The sequence below is a fragment of the Suncus etruscus genome, chromosome 1 (genome assembly GCF_024139225.1).
Source record: "Suncus etruscus isolate mSunEtr1 chromosome 1, mSunEtr1.pri.cur, whole genome shotgun sequence".
NCBI lineage: Eukaryota > Metazoa > Chordata > Mammalia > Eulipotyphla > Soricidae > Suncus > Suncus etruscus.
The window spans coordinates 128,517,324-128,523,323 of record NC_064848.1 but is presented as its reverse complement, the minus strand read 5'-3'; positions in this window follow the sequence as shown (position 1 = coordinate 128,523,323).

Sequence of the window (6,000 nt, the reverse complement as noted above, 5' to 3'; positions counted from 1 at the left end):
GATCACTCCAGGCACTGTATTTCTAAACCCCACCCAACCTGGTCTGAAGAAGCAGGGTAGCAGGAAAGAAATAATAAACCAAGCTAGCCAGGAAAGGATGATCATGGAGTCTATGGCCTTGTACTTTGTACTCTCTGCCTCGAGCCCAAAAAAGCTAGAACACTTCTTTCTTTATTAAAACCAATTCCCAATACCAGGAGGCTTCAGATCAAGAGAGAGAGAGACAAAAGTACATATTCAGTGGACTTTTACATATCAAAGGATGAGGTTTAAGAAAGGATGACCTTGAGGGAACACCACCTTTGTTTAGGGTTGATACTGGGTATCATCTTAACATTCTTGGAGCCAGCTGCTGGGGCTGCACACAGGGCACACACTGACAGAGGCTAGGAGCAGAGTCCTGACTGTTGGAGTGGCTGCCTGGCACACAGAAGAGCCAAATTAAAAGTGTAAAGAGCCACATAAGGCTTGCGAGCCACAGGTTGCCGACCACTGACTTAGGGTGCTGAAAGTTAGTAAAACAAAGAGGTATAGAAGCATTTAAGGTAACACTGAAGATAAACAATTTTAAATGTTTTAATTGACTACCTAGTCAACTTCAGAACATAACATTTTATCTGTTTATTGAAATGGATGGGGGCCAGAGCAGTGGCAAAAGCAGAAGGTTTTTGCCTTGCACAAGCTAACCTAGGACAGACTGCAATTCCATCCCCCAGCATCCCATTGGTACCCCAAGCTAGGAGCCATTTCTGGTTTCTGAGCTCATAGCCAGAAGTACTCCTTAACATCACTGGGTGTGGGCTAAAAACCAAAAACAAAACAAAAATAAAAAGAAAAGAAAAGGAAAGGAAAAAATGGATGACACCTCCTTGTTATTATCATATAATGAATTTTTAAAATATAGAGTTGATTTCAAATTAAAAAAATAATAATTAAAATAAGATAAAAGAAAAATACAAAGAGAAAAAATGAATCTTAATTTTTAAGTTCTTTATTGAGGAGCCTGAGAAATAGTATAGAGAATAAGAAGGATCCCTCCCATAGGCCTAATCATATTTAATCCTAGACACGCATATGGTCTTGTGAGTTCCACCAAGAAGGAACTCTGACAGTAGAGTAAGCCCTATTTATTTGAACTTTCTTCAAATAACAAAGTTCCTCATTGAAAATTAAAGAGCACTACTAAAAAAGACATAGTGGAAATGAGAAGCAATCATTTCTGTTTTGCTTCATAATTCTTTTGAGATATTTTGAACAATTTTAAGCTTCAATGGAAAACTAACAACTTGAATTTGGACTCAAATTCTGACACTAGAGGTTGAAAGTTAAGGAATTACCTCATCATAAAGAAAATAGAACAAGAGAATATTGATTCTTATTGAACAAATAAATATTTACTTATTTCAACTGCACTCAAAATTGTTTAATTCACCTTGAACACTGTAAAAATTAAAGAAAACCAATACCAGAATAAAGAACATATTATGGATACAAAAGTTTTGGGAAATGTAATCCCATTTAAAAAGTTGAATTTTAATGTAAATTTAATGTAAAATCTGTAATAAATTTTATGACTACATAAAAGGAAACACACATTTTTTTTTTTTTGGTTTTTGGGTCACACCCGGTGACGCTCAGGGGTTACTCCTGGCTATGCGCTCAGAAGTCGCTCCTGGCTTGGGGGACCATATGGGACACCGGGGGATCGAACCGCAGTCCGTCCTAGGCTAGCGCTGGCAAGGCAGACACCTTACCTCTAGCGCCACCGCCCGGCCCCGGAAACACACATTTTAAAACTAGTATTTTAATATCCTAAGAGAGGGCTGAAAATATAGAGGCAAAAGAAGTTCATGGTCCAAATAAAAACCATAACCAGAATCTAGTGGGCAAAATAGCAGAAAATCATATTGATTATTAGAACTTTCTAGAAAGAACATAAGCTAAAATGTAGGATATTATATTAGGATATAAATAGTCAAGAGCTTCATCATTATTTAATATTTAATAATTTGGCTTTGAAACTACTTATTTCAAAATAAAGTGCTCATTAAAAGAAAACTTTCAAAGCTTTTTTGTTTGCTTTGTTTTTGGGTCATTCATGGTGGCATTCAGAGATTCCTCTTGTCTCTGTGCTCGGAAGTCTCTCCTTGAAAGCTAAGGAGACCATATGGGATGTTGGAGATTGAACCCAGGTTCGTCCAGGGTTGGCTGAGTGCATGGCAAATGCTCTACTGCTGTGCCATTATTCTGGCCTCCAAAGTAGCATTTTTAAATAAAAGTTTACTGAAATTGAATATTAAACCCATTCTAGAAATGTTTTCACTAAAAAAATTCTCATTTTAATTCTCTGCCTTTATATTTAAACTTTGTTCATGAAACATTCACTACTAATAAAATCTTATAGAGTGCAAGAGAATTATCATATTCTTTCAAAATTGTTTTGGAGACTAAAAGATATAGAATGTACAGCTCATATACAACTTAGCTCACTTCCAGTTTAAGGAGACCTTTCTGTTCTCTAAATCAGAATATGTGTAGGAATTAATAGCACTCAGATGATACTTTCCTTCATTTCTCTTGAATATAATAAGTATCCTTGTTAAATTTTGTTTCTGAATGCATATGTAATTTCACTATTAACATATGTTAATGTTAAATCTGACGTTAATCTAAACTTCTGTTTCTAAATTTGAAATTGAATGTTATAAGTAGAGAATATTATAAGAAACTCCTATTGAGAAGAAAATATATAAATTTATGTGGTAATTAAATATTTGTAAATTTTATGAAGATATTACTATTTGCTGCTATGTAAAGCATCCATTTTTAATTTGTAATGTACATTATGAGATACAAAATGGAGGCTAGTCTGTGAGGGAACAGCCAAGGAGTTGAGAAAACCAGTATTAATTATTTGTGAGTAAATAATTCAGTTGTATTTAATCTAGTAGTACCTCTAATTTTCTTAGGTAAGCAAGATAATGAATTCTATATTGATTTAGCTGGTATAAATTGGATTGCCCTGATACTCACAACTAGAAAGATAACTAGCAACCCTAAGAACAGCAAAAACAATAACAAAAAAGGCAAGGAAAATGATGTAGCATACCAATTTATTTGTTGTATGGGTGAATAATTTCATTGAGTCAATGAAAGTTCTAAAGAATAATCTATTATGATAATCTATAAGCATCCTCATTTACCTGTGGTTTCACATAACATTAGCATTAAACAATCATTATCTAGGGCTCTCCAAATTATACAGTGAATGTACTAATTCCCAGTGATATTATAAATATCACAAAAATATTTTGTTGCCTCTTATTATGTAGAATAAGTACTCTATGAGGGCAGACTATATATTTTTTCTTTCAGAGGACTTATAATAATGGTGTGCTCATTTGAATATTCAATAAATTCATGTGATTAACTTTTCCACTAGAACAGAAGGTTCTGTTGAGTATAAGCTGTTAAAGCCAAAAATGGAAAAAAAATAACAAAGAAACAGCTATTTCATCTATGCTCATTATGTGTTCACTTCAGGTAGCTGATAGATGCGGTTGAAACTGCAATGCTTACCTTTAAATGCGCTGGATTTCAATTTGTTTTACAGTGAATGGAGTTTCAATATATTTATATTTACAATAAGCAACTTGCAATACATTCTGCAATTTGGGAATTATACTAGGTCCATGAGCCAGAAATACTATACTTCTTGGCAGTCTCCTAGCCCCTGGGACTTAAGCTAAATAAGAAATGGTTTGAAAGAATATAGAATACTTTGATGAGAAAGCTCAATGTTTTAAATGACTTTCTTGTTTTAGGTACTTTTTCTAGAAATGCTAGGAGAACGTGAGTTTGATTTTCATTTTTTGAGGATTTACATTTCATTAACCACACAACATCCACCAACACAAACAAACACATACACAAAGACACAGATACTCACACCACCACCACCAAGCTGTTTTATAAGAACCTACTATTTGACTATAAAATTAAGAAGAAAGGAAAAAATAAAGGTGAGGGCCAGGAGCCAAGTGGTCTCAAAAGCATTGGGGGAGAAAAAAAGCAAGCACAGAACAAAATACCTAAGCCAAAGGCAACAACAATAGAATCAAGAGACCTGAACTTTAACAATTCAAGCTTAAAACGTGTCTGTTATACTGGCAGGTCAGGGGGCAAAGAAAGGGTCTTGGAATAGGATGCACTCTTCGTCCATTGGTGGAGGGAAGTCTACAGTGGTGGTGGGAATAGCCCTGATTCATATATATTTGAAATTCAACAATAAAAGCTTTGTAGATCACAATTGTTTCAATAAAATAAAACTTAAAAAAAAACTTATTAACCATTTGATTGTCTCCTAAATCTCAACCCTTCAAGAATATTATAAGGACATAATTTTTGGAGTATCAGACTTTTTATGAGATAAGTGAAATGTCAATTGGGATAACCGACAAAACACTATTTTGGATGAAAATTTTACTAATTCAAGATCTAATTAGTTTAGAGGTCAGTATTCTGTTTCCCTCTCATTTGAAGATAATGGTCTATCATATCTAAACATATACCTAACAAGCAGTCCAATATCCTTAAACTGTTTGAGTATGCTTTTTATTAAGCTAAGGAGGTGAGGAAACAATATTTATTGGTGCATAATCTTTTCTCCATGTACTATAAAGGATTTTGCTCCTTGTACTGCAAAGGAGTATTTGTTCTAGACTTTATTTTCCAAAACCTAATATAAATTTTAATTTCCTGGTTAAATCAATTTCTATGTGCAAACAGTAAAATAAAACTTCATGTGGTGGACATATAAAATATGACACAATAAAGCACATATTGATGATTCTCATTAGAAATTAAGAACAAGAAAATAAACTGCTTTTATCTAAGGTTAACAAATGAGTACTTTCTTAAATATAATAAAATTTTATTTTAATCAGGAAGTCATATTTTAACTGAGTCTCTTAAGGCATGATTAAATAGAATAAGATTTCCTAAGTGTGGCAACTGAACATTTTAGAATATTAGATTATTTTTATAATTCATGTTGAAAAAGTTAAGATTTTAAAATTAAAATAAATATTGCTGAATGTTGTCCTGCACATGTAAATAAAACAAGTCACAGTACAATATTAACAACACACAAATACAGAGACAAACATAGCACATAGAGAAAGAATTAGCTATTTGACATTTTTTAGTCAAATGCATCTGTATAACTGTAGAAATAACACTTTGCATAATATAGGCAATTTTCTCAAATCTCTTATTTATCAACCATGAATACACATTGATGAAGTTTTTTTTCTTTTTCTTTACAATTATATATTAATCCCATAGCACATATTTCAAAATATTCACTTTAGTATTATGTAAAAATCCAAATTTAAGTATGACCAAAATATCTAATTGTTTTATATTTATAGGTTTTAGTTATAATTAATTTATGTTAAGGGGACACTAGAAAGGATGGCAGATGGTTTAAAAAGACTTTCTGACTTTCAAGGTATTTGTTTATTTATTTATTTTGGGGGGGACCACACACAGCAAAGATGAGGGCTTATTCCATATTCTGTTCTCAGTATCACTCCTTTTGGAGTGCAGAGGACCCTAGAGAGTACTGGGGATCAGTCCCCAGGTCAGCTTTGTACAAGGCAAGGACACTGTGTAGAAAAATCACTTTGTTTCCTGACTTTTAAGACTTTTTAACCATGAAAATTAATTTCCTTGGTCTTCAAAGTTTCTTTATTGTTATTGTTTGTTTCTAACCATGCTTGTATTACTCTTAGATTTGCAGTCAAGTATATTACATGGCAGGGCCCAAAGGGTTTGATCCCAGTTCAGTTGCATACAAGGCAAATGCCCCACTCACAATATTCTGTTTCCAACACACATAAAACAATTCACCTAATCACTCTAGCATACTATAAAACATGTAGTCTTCACAGCAAGCATTCTATCTTTTGTTTTCTCTGTAGTGTTAGGACTGAAGTG